A 14,346-nucleotide genomic window follows, 5' to 3' on the forward strand; every position below is an offset into this window, starting at 1 on the left:
GAGTGGCCGGGGCAGCAATGACCACTGAAAAGAAGGTATCTGGGTTAAGCGGTTAGAGCCTGGGACCTCTGCCCAAAAGGCGGAGCTTGTTGCTTTGACTGAGAGGCTAAAACTAGCCACGATAAAGAAGGTAAACATTTTTTTTTTTTACTGACAGTAGATATGCCTTTGCTACTGTATATATACATGGAGCCACCTATCAAGAGTGAGGTCTCCTAACCTCAGCTGAGACTAAGATTAAAAATGCTCCACAGATTCTAGACTTGCTGACAGCTGTCTGGCTGCCTCAACAGGTTGCTATTATTCATTACAAGGCTCACCAGACAGGAGATGACACTGTCACCTTAGGAAACAGTTTGGCAGATCAAGCCACTTAAAAAATAGCAACCACATCAGAGGGGTCAACCAAAAAAGGAACTGCTCTGATGCTAGTCCCCCCGACCTTGTCAGAACCAGTCTACACAAAGAAAGACTACACTGGTTGTTGTGAACCATCTAACAGATTCCAGTCCCTGTGACTAAAAGACAAGTGCAAAATTTCTAGGAGCCATAGGACTGATCCAGAGTTTGAGACCCTGGCAGAGGCCTGTTGCCTATCTTTCCAAGAGACTTGATTCTGTGGCAGCCAGATGGCCACCCTGTCTGCAGTGATTTCCTCAGTGGCCCCCTCATAAAGGAGGCTTAGAAATTGACTTTTGGACACAAACTCTTAATTGTTTCCTCCCATTCGCTGGAGACTCTCATCAAGGCCCCACCAGACTGATGGATGTCTAATTCCCGAGCCATACATTATCAGGCACTATTTCTGGAAACAGAAGCTTCAAATTCAGCTACTTTGCTGCCTGAGGATGGCCCCTCATTGCCTCACCACAATTGTACTGAGGTCATTGATCACCTCATGGGACTTTGACCTTATCTAGTGGATAAGCTACTATCTAGAGTTCCATCCTACTTCTCTGATGGAAACAATTACGTCTATCAAGGTAAGCGGGTCATGGGAGCTGCCATTACACAAAATCTTAGGTTCTATGGGAACAAATCTTAGAGCCAGAGAGATATCAGCATAGTGGGCTAAACTCATTGCCCACACTGAGGCCTCAAGTTCTCTTTATCAAAAATGGTGTTTATTGTCTTCTGGGGTCAAAAAAAAATTAAAATGCTCCCCAAATTTGGACTTGTTGGCTGCCATCTAGATGCCAAGGAGAGTGGCTACTATCTGCTGTATAAGCCATTGGGCAGAAGATGATTTGTTATACGAAAAAATAATTTGGCAAATGCCACCTTCCAAAAGACAGCCAGAAAGCCCCAAAATCAGTGGGGATTGAGATAAGCGTGACATTACTGCTGATCACACCTACTTTCTTTGTCAGAGCCCATTTACACTTAGAAAGACCAGCATCTGACAGCTCAACTTCCGAGAGATCCCTGGGGGCTCATATCAAGCTAGCCCAGTCTGTGAACTTCAGATGCCCTCAGTGCCAATTGGTAAATCCAAAAGTACTGCAACAAATAGAAACCACTGGTTATCGTGGGACTATGCCTAAAAAACACTGAAAAATAGATATTACAAAAATAAAAAGCCTGAATTTCAAGGATATAAGTGTTTACTTATAATGGTTGATCCTTTCACTAGATAGGTAAAAGTGTTTTCTACTTAGTCTGAGTCAGCTCTGATAGCAGTTTCCCTGATTTGGTCTCCCTTTTTATCCGTGGGGTCCGACAATGGCCTGGCTTTTATAGCCTAGTAACTCAAATTAACCTAAGCTATGCAGATCAATTAAAAAAACTTGATTGGGCTTACCAGCCTCAGAGTTCAGGAGAGGTAAAAAGATAAGTCAGATTTTAAAGACTATAATTACTAATGGCCTTAAAAACTGGTGAAGACTAGGTGAGTCTCCTTTCCTTTTGCCCCTTTTGCATGCATGATGCACCCCCTATGTTGCAGATATTTCCTCTTTTGAGGTTTTATGTGAGAGATCTTCCTCTTATCCTTAAAGTTTTCTAGAAATTAGCTGATTTAACTAATCAAGATCTTATTAAGTCTCCCCCAGACTTTTCTGCTAGCTCTGACTTCCATCCACTGGTTATTTCGCTGCTGCCCACTGCGAACTAAAGAGCCTAGACACTTAGGCTAGCGACCTCACCGTAAATCTCTTGAGCCGCAATGGACTGTCAAAGTAGCTGAAAGCCTGCCTGGATTCAACGTTCCCACTGGAAGCAGGTCCCAGTTTCAAAACACCATCAGCCTGCGGATAAGTAAACTGTCATTTCTTCCAAGGACACTTTAAAGCTTAAGATTGTCTAATATAACTGATAATTTTGTGTTCTCCTCCTTTGTAGAGACCCCAAGGAGGCCTCCGTCTGACTTAAAAATTGTTACTTATATGATAAAACAGAGTAAATTTAAATGTTGGTTTACTTTCTCCTTTTGGTTAACAGCTTTAATGACAGCTGCAAGACCTTTGTTATTCCTCCTACTGGGCCTTATGTTGTAAAAAAGTTGATAAACTATGTCAAAGATCTTAAAAGCTTATGATTTTAAAGACACATGCAAGGTTATAAACAGATGCCAATGAGTCAATGATTTGACTCACTGACCCAAATCAGTGGGGAATGTTGTACTCTAAGAAAATAGCTTCGTTATATGTATATTATAACAAACCTACAACGTGGCTTACTAAAAGCTACGTTTTTTTTTTTTTGTCCTTTTTCCCTAACTGATATGTTAAGTGACCTAATTGATATGTTGAGCAATACTCTCCTCTGTAAACAATTGCAAGAATCTCACCTAATTGATACGTTAAACATTGTTGCCCTCTACAAACTACAGAAGTTGTGCTAAAACAAGCTAACAAGGGTTGTTAATCACTGTTAGGCACCTCTATTCTCCGCTAAAGAGCTAAAAAAAAAAAAAAAAAACTAGAATGGCCCATTAATTTACACTTATTTAAAGTAACCTGCTTGTGTGCAGAGAGATTTGTGTATGAGTTTAACCCTTTACCTGACCTTGACACAGGAACTCCCGAGATTGTCAGAGCTAAGTGGACAGCAATACAATTTCCAGACTCGGGTCAACAAGTTTGATGGCTCTGCAGGTTTCTTTGTAAATCGCACAACTCAGTTTATTAACTCCCAAGTCTCTCAGGTAAAAATAATGGTCCTTAGACAACAATATACTCCCTTAGCTACGACTAACCTCTAGGATTAGAGGTAACATACAACAAAAGGGGGGAATGAAGGACCAGAAATTTAAAGGTTAAAAACAAGATGCTGTTTCTCAGCTAAAAACAGAACTGGGCCTCATGACTTAGTCCAAACTCAGCCCCGAGGGAGGATCAAAAAGAAAACATCTGTAACTGTAATATGCTCGGGCTGTGCTGTGCCAGGGAACTCAGAGATAGAGCCTGCCGATTACGCTAATCAGGGTTGTAAAGCATGTCAAACTCGAACCATACAGAAACCAGGTGTCCTAAAGATAAGTTGTGCAGAACAAGACAGTTAATTAACTCTGACCCGCTGGTCATCCCTTATGAGCTAACCAGCCACAAATAGATAGACCACCGACTATCCCGCTCTAACTGCTATGATTGGCTTCTGTAAAAAACACTTGCTTTGCGGTTTTTTCCCCTTAAAAGCACCTGCCTCACCTACACTCGGGGCCCTCTGTTCCTGCTTGTTCGGAGAACCCCGTGCGCATGGAATAATAAAAACCCCTTTGTTCTTACATGAGAGCGGAGCCCTTGGAGTCTCCTTCGCGACACGGGTCCTACACTGATACGCATATTATTGTAGTTATTGTGACTAGCAATGCCATAATTAATGTGAAAGCAAAGTTATAAAATGAAAAAAACTTTCTATGTTGGCTCATTTTATGTGTGTGTATATAACCATCTCTGACTATTAGTACTATTGGAATAAGAGGAGGGCTTATTGCATTTTTTTAAATAGAAAGAATGAAATAAGATACTGGAAAGCTTGATAACACATTCCATTAGATAGACTGTAGGAAAGAAAAACAGAAACTTTCATTCATTATTAGTGGAAATGCCACTGGTACCAGTTATGTGAAGGAAAACTAGGATTAATTCAGCCAGGCGTGATGACTCAGGCCTGTAATCCCAGCACTCGGGAGGCTGAGGTGGGAGAATCGTTGCAAGTTCGAGACCAGCCTGGGCTACAGAGTGAGCTCAAGGTCAGCCTCAACTGCATAGTGAGACCTCGTCTCAAAAAAGACAAAAAAAAAGAGGCTGGGGATTGAGCTGTGCGGCATAAGCGCCTGCTTTGCAAGCAAACAGTCATGAGTTCGATTCCCAATACCGATAAAAAGGAAAAAGACAAAAAAAAAAAAAAAAACTAGGATTACTTAGCAAAACTAGATGTACATTTAACTTTTTATTTGTCAATCCTACTCATAGGAATCTCCCCCTTCAGAAACCTGTCTAATAATACAAGAGAGTTGGTGCTGGGGATTTAGCTCAGTGGCATAATTGCCTGCCTTGCAAGCACATGGTCATGAGTTCGATCCCTGGTATCAGTGTATAAAAAAAAAAAAAAAACACAAGAAAGTCATCTATAGTCACATTGTTCACAGTTGTAAAAAAGAGGAAACTATCTAACTACCCATCCATTGAATGGCGGAGTTAATGTACATGTGCACACTGGAATAACAACAGCCCTTTAAAAACAATAGAATACTGCTCACTTCGGCAGCACATATACTAAAACTGGAATGATACAGAGAACATTAGCATGGCTCCTGCACAAGGATGACATGCAAGTTCCTGAAGCTTTCCATATTTTTTCTCTAAATTAAAAAACAAAGAGTATGAAAAGAATTGTTGAAGTGCAAAACAACATAATACACCCTTCACCTAAGAAGGGAACCCGTAACAGTGTTATAGTTCCTCAGAAAGTTAAGCATAGGGCAGACGATGTAGCCCAGAGATAGCTCTGAGACCCCGTCTCAGGTCCCGGGCTCAATCCTCAGCACCCAAAAACAAAGAGAAAAAAAAAAAGAAACAGTAATCAATAATCTAGAAATTCTACTCCTAGGTATATTGCCAGAAGAACTAAAAGCATATATCCAACAAAAAAAATTGTACATGAATGTTCACAGCATTTTTCATGGTAGCCAAAAGGTAGAAAAACCAAATTCCACCAGCTGACACACAGATGGATAAAATGTGATACATTACACAATGGATATCATTCAACCATTTAAAAAACTGAAGTATTAATACATGCTACAACATAGATAAACCTTGAAAAAATTATGCTAGCCAAAAGAAGCTAACACAAAAGGCCACATATACCTCTCCATTTATACAAAATACCCATAATAGGCAAACCCACACAGACAGAAATTAGATTCGAATAGGGTTATTTGGGGGATGATGAATATGTTCTGAATTAGACGATAGTGACAGTTCCACAATATTGTAAATCCACTAAAAACCAGAACTGTATGCTGCAAAAGGGTATAAATGATTTCTAACTTAGGATGAGCATTCCAAAAGTGAGTCCCCTACAGCTAGGCATGGTGGCACAGCTATTTTGAGGCTGAACCAGGAGGATCAAAATTTAGAGGCCAACTTGGGCAATGTAGCAAGACCCTGTCTCAAAACCAGAATTTTTAAAAGGGATATACTTCAGTGGTAGAGAGCTGGCCAAGCAAAGCAAGACCCTAGGGTTCAATCCTTTGTTTCTATATATATATATATATTTTTTTTTTGTACAGGGATCAAACTCATGACTTCACACTTACCAGGCAAGCACTTACGTCATGAACTAAACACTGCCCTTATGGGGTTTAATTCTTGATACTGGGGGTGAAGAAGCCTTGCTGTTCTCTTAGAATTCAAAGTATCAGTATAAATTCTTGGTATTCAATATACAGAGAAGTACACAATTGTTACAGGGCTGATTCCCTTCCCTGACATATTACAAAAACCACTGTTCTTAAGTTTCTTTTGTAAAATGTCATATTCTTTGCTTACCCACATCATATATCGAGTATATATCATCTCTAAATTATTTTTAAAGCCTAATGAAATGTAAATGCTGTGTTAATATATATCATCTCTAGATTACTTTTAATATCTCATGAAATATAAATGCTATATTAATACTTGTTATACTACACTGTTTAAGGACTAATGGCAAGGGAAAAAGTCTACACATGTTCAATACAGATACAATTTTTTCCCAGTGTTTTTTAATCTGTGCATGTTGAACCCCTATGTAAGCAAGACCGACATATACATATACATAATTCCCAGCCCTATCATTTGAAGGCCTAGGAGCAATGACACAAACAAAAACAGAAAGTAGCACTGGATGATAATCTACAGGATAAAATATATACCCACAAGGACATACTGATATAAATAAATGAAGAAAAGAAAAAATCTGCAACTTTTCTGTAAATCTAACATTATTTAGAGGAAAAAAACCTAAAAGTAGATAAAATCAATCATCAGATTCACCTGTCATATTTTCTTGCTCAGGGATCCCATCTGGAATTTAATATTCCCATTAATTTATTTTTCATTTTTTATTAGTACTCCATGTCTGTAATACATACTGTTGGTACATGTACATGTACATGTGCATGTGCATAACATATCTGAATTATTTTTATTTTCCCTTCCCCTCCTTTCCCTTCTCCAACATTCCTACTAATTCAGAGGGTCCCGTAAGTGCAGCAGAACACACTAGAGAAGTAAAAATCAGATTTACCATCTGATAAATAAACTACCTATCTTATGTTCCCTTATTGTACTTTTTCAGTTTGCAAATTCCTTTTTAATGACTTGGACATTATTTTCAACTTCATGATAATCTGCAGAATGTGACTGTCTACAAGACTGGTGAACCTTTTACAGCTCTCAACGAGAACAAACAGACCACTGTGGCACTCATGTTATAGATTTCCCACCACGGGCATCGAACAATCCATTTTATGTGTGTTAAGCCAAAGTTTTATTAATAATAAAAGTATCTTAGAGCTGAGTTTATTAATAATAAAAGCATCTTAGAGCTTAGTAAGTGATACAGCAGTGGTGTAGCATAAACTTGGCCCTGGACTGAAAAAAAATTGTCTTCAACAAAGTTTATCACTTATAAAGTTGTCCAACTACAGAATTCAAGTTGTTTCAAAAGTCTGCTTTTATCCTAAAATAAGCTTCTCCCCCCCATCCAAATCACCAAGTCATAATGTCATCATTATTGTCACCTGAAGTTTTGAAAATCTGATTGGGGGCAGGGCTGGATATTGAACCAATGACCACACATATGCCAGCAAAAGACAGTTCATTGAGCAATATCACCAGGACCAAAATCTGAACTTTAGAACAGGTGTTCAATGTATCCAGTATTCTTTTATTTCCTGTTTAAAATATTAAGGGATAATTCAGTCTCATTCTTTTGGGAAAAAATTGCTTGGACAATAGAATTGTGTTACTATTTATTATGTGCATCTACTAACCAACATACAGCCCAATCAGCAAAACATTTCCTGAAATTGCTTTAAATCAAAAGGGGTTTTCAGAAGATATCCATATGAATGAGCAGATTAAGTGACGCATTCATATTTGCTTTCTTCCCCAACACACAACCAGGATGTCTGCATTGGGAGTGAAATACATGACCAGCAAATGAATGAATAAGGGTCACATGTAAAAAGCTTAACAGGAAATTTAAGAAGCAAAATGATAAACACTTTAGAGAAAGCAAAATTCATAAAAGTTTAGAATTACAAGGAGACTTAAAAGGCCACTTAATCCATTCCAATGACAACCTCAGACAGATGACAATCCATCCTATTTTTATAAGTGTCCTCATTTCGAACTTCCCTAGATATCTCATTCTGCCACACAATCCTGTCATGTGATTTAGGAGTACCATCATGACTTACTGTTCTTTGCCCTGTCTAAAGTTGTCTTTTCTCAAGGAATATAACATGTAAGTCACTTCTGAGATAAATGTGCACAGCTACAGAATACACATCTGTGTGTATGTGTACCTACATACATAACACAGACACCTAGGACACTCATGTTTGTTTGTATATACATGAGTGGTCATTCGTCTTGTTCCTCCTCTGTGCTACATGTGCGTTCTAAACCATGTGTTAAATATGCAATAAAGTGTTTACCGGATGCCCTTCCGAAGGGTGGTCCTCTGTAAGGCTGTGCAGACTCTGCAGTTTAAGTACAAGGTGCACATGTTAGTTTTCTATACAGCAGAACTTGATTTTTTTGCAGATGGAAAGGTATTTTTTTCTATACAAAGTAAATGGATTGTCTGTGCTTCCTGTAAAGCTGCTGTATAAAATTGTACAATAAAGTTTTTATCTTAAAAGGAATACGCTTGAATGTCTGTCCTCTTAATTATTTGGCCCCAGCTGGCAGATTTCTGGCAGCAGGTTCTGCTTTGACTTGCGACTGCCAGTTGAGCAGCAAATGGAGTGGGCCACAAAGGTGTGTGAGGAGGAGATGCAACCCTGGCGGGGCCTCCTGGAGTGGGGTCCCAGTGGAGAGAGGAGGGGCAGCCTGAGCAAAAGCAGGTCGCCCTCTCCCTTGCTGATTCACCTGGGTGACTAGATTTATTTGCCGGTCTGCGCCTGCTGGGTTTTCTGTAGTTCCTTCCTTGGGACCATAAGCCTCACCCTGATTACCCCTGCTCTCCAGAGCACTGAGCAAGTTCCCAGGCCCTGAGGCTTCCTGTGCCTCCTGCACCATACCACATGCCTCGCTTTCCCCTCCAGGTACGAGGTGCAATCCTACTGACTAAACAGCCCCTTTTCCAGCTGCCAGGCACAGATGTTAGCCGGCTGCTGGTCAGCACCACAGCCACTGTTCTCTCTACTCCATCATTGGGAAGTGGCAAGAAGGGGGCAGCAGTCTGGGGCCAGAGCAGGTCACCCGCTCCCCTAGCTTTGATTTTGCACTTTGTGCAGGGCTTGCTGCTCACTGGACGTTTGCTTCAGCACCGCCACGCACACTCAGGTGCTTCCCTCTTTGCCCCGGATGGAAGGTGGCCTGCCTTCCAGAGGGGTAATTATCAACTGTTGATTGCTAATTAGAAATAGTAAGGAGAATGTAGTTTAAACTCTGCGCTGTCCTATAGTCTGCACCCCTGCAGCTTTTGCTGGGGCTGCAGGCCAGAAGTCCAAGTGCCATGTTTGCAGCCTTGGTTTCTTGTGCAGCCACCCTGCCTTGGCTTGCAGGATCAGCCTTGCCCTGTCCCACAAGGTCACCTGAATTCCTCCCCCTTCCCAGAAGGACACTGGGGCACACTGGATTTGGCTCAGTTTGACTGACCTCATTCTACCTTAGTCACCTCTTTAAAGACCCTGTCCTTAGATACAGTCACATCTGAGGCCTTGGGGATTAGGACCTGAACACATAAATTGGGGGGTCACAGTTTACCCCTAACAAACACTTTTCACCCTGAGTGCCCAGAAACTGGACCAGCCAAGGCTGCCATTTAATTTGATGATGACTGGCCAAGGCCAGATCTCAGAAGCCTTTGGGGAACATTTATTGGGCAGAAATCTGTACCTTGGCCCTGGAGTATCAAAATGGATCCTTTTACCCCATGGGCTTTAATCCCATAAAGACAGCCAAGCATGATAGCGCATGTCTATAATCCAGGAGCTGAGGCAGGAGAATTGCCTCAAGTTGGAGACAGCCCCGCTACATAGTGAGTTCAAGGCCAACCACAGCTATATAGCAAGACCTTGTCTAAAAAATACAAAGTAGAGAACTCATTGATTTAAACAAATGCAAGGTAATACTAAATTTAAATGTTGATGTTAACACAGATACCAACAAACAACTAGAATTATGTTCCACCCCTTAGCCCATTCTGAATATAGAACTCTCAGGTGTTAGAGGCCAAAAACTAACATTATAGCTAGAGTATACGAAAATTGCAAATTATGCTGGGCATAGAAACATACACTTGTAATCCCAGCACCTTGTGAGGCTCAGACAGGAAGATTCATTGCAAGTTGTAGCACTGCCTTGGGTTACATCTCTGCAAAATCCTTAGTTCACACTTCCAATACCAAAAATAAAAAGTTGTGAGATTTTGTTTAATGACAATTTTTTCAGTCCCAGGTTTGCATTCTTAGAACTGTTGAAAACAGTCAACAATATAAGGCTAAGATACTGATTTTCATTGCACTAACTCATTAAGGATGTCAAATTGAAAATAGATGTGAATTTCCTGCCTTGGAAGCAGGTGGTCGTGAGTTCGATCCCTGGTACCGGTAAAAAGGAAAAAGACAAAAAAAAAAAAAAAAAAAAAGAAAGAAAATAGATGTGAATTTCAGTGTGGTGTTGGTGATGAATTCAGATGTTTGCTGCTCAGTTTCTAGTTAAAAGGGATCCATTTGCATCTGGCAGAGATGATTGACATCTCGAATATGCACTGCTGAATTTCCCAAATGTTAAATAGCAGCAGGGGCTGTGTAGCTTTGCTAATCCTTTTCCCGAGGAAGGAGGATTTTTGCGAAATGACAGACTTCAAAGCAAGCCACTGAGCAGTAGCAGAGAGAACCAAGGAGGTGCAGGAAAACTTGCACAGGGGGCAGTGGGGCAACCAGGGCCTGCTGCTTCTGAGCCTAGGAAGAGCTGTGCCTGCCTGGCCTCCTGTGAGCACCTAGTGAAACCATCACCAGGACAGTTGAGGAAATCTGGGGTGCATCTTTGGGGACCAGAGAAGAAAGTCACTCTCTGGCGTGAGATGAGGCTGAGAGGTCTCATGAGCAAACACATGACAAATATGTATGACTTTAGTTTAAAAAAATTTTTTTTAATGTTTATGATGCTGTAGCCAGGCACAGTGGCACACACCCATAATCCCCAGTACTCAGGTGGCAGAGGTAGGAGGATTGCCGAGAGCTCAAGCTCAGCCTCGGCTGTTTGGTGAGTTGAAGGTCAGCATGAACTATAACTGTATAGCAAGACTCAGTCTCAAAAAAACTAGAAACAGTTTAAAAATCCATAGTTCCAGTGGGGTGGGCAGATGAGGTAGGGAGGAGATGTTAGCAGAAAACCTACAGTCTGCCCTGGTTTGTTCAGCTGGTGCCAGTGCTAGAATCCTCTAGAAGACATGCCCTAGTGTCCTCGGGTCTCAAAGGACAATCCCAATGCCCAGGGAGGGAAAGGAGTTTAGGTCTTGGGGGTGACATCCCACCCTGCTCCCCCATCCCAGATCATAGGCCCCTTCCCAAAGTCCCTCCTCTCACCCAGCTCCCAGCAGGCCACTTCCTGAGCCACCCTCATCCTCTACACCAGAGTCAGGGGTCCTTAGCCTCCTGAGGGCCTGCATGGCCCTCTCGTCCTCCAAAGTGGTGTTGTCTTCAGGTGTAGGTATCATTAACAGGACTTTCCAAAGCAACTCGCTCTGCCCAGTCCTCCCCGTGCAGTAAGCAGACCCGAAGGTCCAGTGATTTTTCAACTTACTTAGAGTGGTCCAAGAAGAAATGGTGGACAGTGCTGGGGACATGTTTAATGTCATCATTTGTAGAAAAGGGATATCACTAGCATGGGAAAGCTGCTCAACATTCTACAGGGCCAGGAACTTGTAACACCATCCAGGGGCCAGCCTGCAGCAGACACCAGACAGGGGATAGGGTCACCAGCATGGGCTGGATCGGAAGAGAAGACCAGGCCCAGGTCATGGGGCTCACCTTCTCCAGAAGTGGAACTCCCATGCTCCAGGACCAACAGAGCTGGGGTTTGTTCCAGGCAGGCTCTAGGCTGCAGGAACAGAATGCACCTGGCAAAGAGCTGCAAACCTGCACCCTGGGCCTTCGGAAGGGCAGGATGGCTATACCTCCCCAGGTTTGCCCAAGCTTTTGCTTTGCTGCCTTAACCCGGGTCCCCACAATGGCCAGTGTATCCACTGACCACATAGCTGAGGGTCCATAGTACTTTTTCAGAGTTCTCAAACATGTTCTAACTTACTTTAAAATCAGAAGAAAAAGCCAGATGTGGCAGTGCATGCCTGTAATCCCAGCACTCAGGAGGCTGAGGCAGGGGGATTATTATGAATTCAAGACCAGCTTGGGCTACAGAGTGAACCCAAGGCCAGCCAGAACTCCCTGTCTCAAAAAGACTATATATATATATATAAAAGAAAATCATGAAAGCCTGGTGGGGGGGGGGCTCTTCAAGAGGCCGTTAGTTCTACACCAGCCTGGCCCAAAGTGAGCCCCAAAATCAAATTAATGATAATAATAATCTAATAATAAAACCCAACCTGGATTGTCACAGGATACAATGTTCCTATGTCTACCAGGTGCCACTGCATGAAGATCAGCTTCCTGCTTCCTTAGTGACAGCTTGGGGGAATAGCCATGGGGCTCTTTGGAGTTTTGTTTTTCTTACTGGTTTCCGTTTGTTTTTTGATGTTTTTGTTTTGTTTTGTTTTTTGTTTGGTTTGGTCTGCTTTGATTTTTCTGGTCTGGTCTAGTCTGGTTTGTCTGGTCTGGTCTGGTTTGGTTTGGTTTGGTTTCATCTTGTGTGGTCTGGTCTGTTTGGTTTGTTTGCTTTACTGAGACTCTGTAGTCCAGGCTGGCCTCAAACATCCTGCAATCCTCCAGCCTCAGCCTCAAACTTGCCTCAATTTCCCTTGGTTGCAAAATGTATTGGTCATGAATATGAATTAGGGTTCACTGTCAAGCCCTGTGAAAATCTTTTGAAGCCGAAAATTAAATACATTATTTCAAAACACACACATCAATTCACATCATCCCCTGCAATTTTCACTTACCACTAAACATTCATGAGAGAGCAACAGAACAAGACAGACTAAGCTAGCTAAGGTTCATGCTTCATTGGAGTTCATTTGCTTTAATTACATTGTCTTGATATGTCTGGTGCTACAGTATATGAAGTTCTACCCAAAGATTTCAAGGAAAGAGACACTGTGGTAACTACTTTTATGTCGGAATATCTTGTGGTGAAACACCATTTTGCTTAAATGGTTATGTTTTGACCTGCGCTGTTTTGTTGTTATGCCCTCTTTTATCTCAATCTCCTTTTTTTATTATTTACTTTTTTATTTTTATCTTTTTAATTAATGGAAAAATAACTAAAAAATAGAATATACTATAGTAACCCACTTTGATTTCCTATTAACTTGATTTGAAACCCTGTATTGCTCTTACCATCTTGTTTTGACTGATTTTCCTCTATTCTATTTTGCTTGATAGTACCAAGTTCAAAAGTATAGGCAACAACTGTGAAGACAATAAGATTCATTATGACGCCCATTCTGGTTGACCTTCTTTTGAAGTCCTGTAATGTCTACAATGTTTTGGTCTTATTCTTTACTGTTTTGTTCAATTTTATTATAACTGATGATATAGGGAATTCTTTTTAAGATAGCAAGAGGCAGTATGGTAACCATTATTGATCACCTAGTGTTTTGTTTTTACATTATGTATTATGTCCATCCTTTTGATTTGACTGACTCCATTCTGTTATGTCACATTTGGTTTTACTCTCTTCAAAAAAAGTAATAAGAACTGTGGGAGTAATAAAACCCAAAATGTGTAATTGTATTGTACAAAAGAGAGGAAAAGAAAGTGCTCTAAAGGATATAACTGCATGTATATTTAAGTGTATAAGATAGATAACCATATTACTGAGTTTTGTTGGATCATTGAACAGAACTATTTGCAGTCTCACTGTTTGAAAGTCCACTTTATATGCTTTAATTTTGTAATTTGAACAACTATTTCTAAGATGACAATATGTAATCTATTAACTAATGATTTCCTACTGTTTATTTTTTCTGAAATTCTGTATAACTTGTACACTTTTTCTGTTTTTTTCTCCTTAAATAAAATTTTTTAAAAATCAAATGAGATAATAAAACAAAAGTTATACTATCTAATGGAAATGAAATTCAACTAGAAAGAAATAACACAGTGAACGCCCCACATCTAAATAAGGTATGAAGGCCAGACTTCATGGCACATGCCTGTCACCTCAGTACTCAGGAGGCAGAGGCAAGAGGATCACTGCAAGTTCAAGGCCAGCTTGAACTACAAAGTGAGTTGTTCAAGGCCAGCCTTAACTGCATAGTGAAACCTTGTCTCAAAGAGAGAGAGACAGAGAGAGATAGAGAGAGAGAGAGAGAGAGAGAGAGAGAGAGAGAGAGGGAGAGGGAGAGAGAGATGGGAGAGGGAGAGAGAGAGAGGAAGGAAGGAAAAAAAATTTTCATTTCCATTATGGTACCAATAATTCAAGAACTAACTGATTCAAATAGAATTACAGTATTATGACAAGCAATGATGCAGAGCTTGAAATTTCTGCACTGGATTTA

General features: G+C 40.9%; 1 non-coding gene across 1 annotated transcript; it reads left to right on the forward strand.

Moving 5' to 3' along the window:
• Nucleotides 1–4,694: 4,694 nt before the first annotated feature.
• Nucleotides 4,695–4,801, forward strand: LOC134471251 (U6 spliceosomal RNA). The gene has a single exon (XR_010040538.1). It is a non-coding gene; the product is annotated as a U6 spliceosomal RNA (small nuclear RNA).
• Nucleotides 4,802–14,346: the final 9,545 nt, after the last annotated feature.

This window comes from Cavia porcellus, unplaced genomic scaffold (genome assembly GCF_034190915.1).
Source record: "Cavia porcellus strain 051 isolate PalLab524CR breed Dunkin Hartley unplaced genomic scaffold, mCavPor4.1 scaffold_17, whole genome shotgun sequence".
Taxonomy (NCBI): Eukaryota; Metazoa; Chordata; class Mammalia; order Rodentia; family Caviidae; genus Cavia; species Cavia porcellus.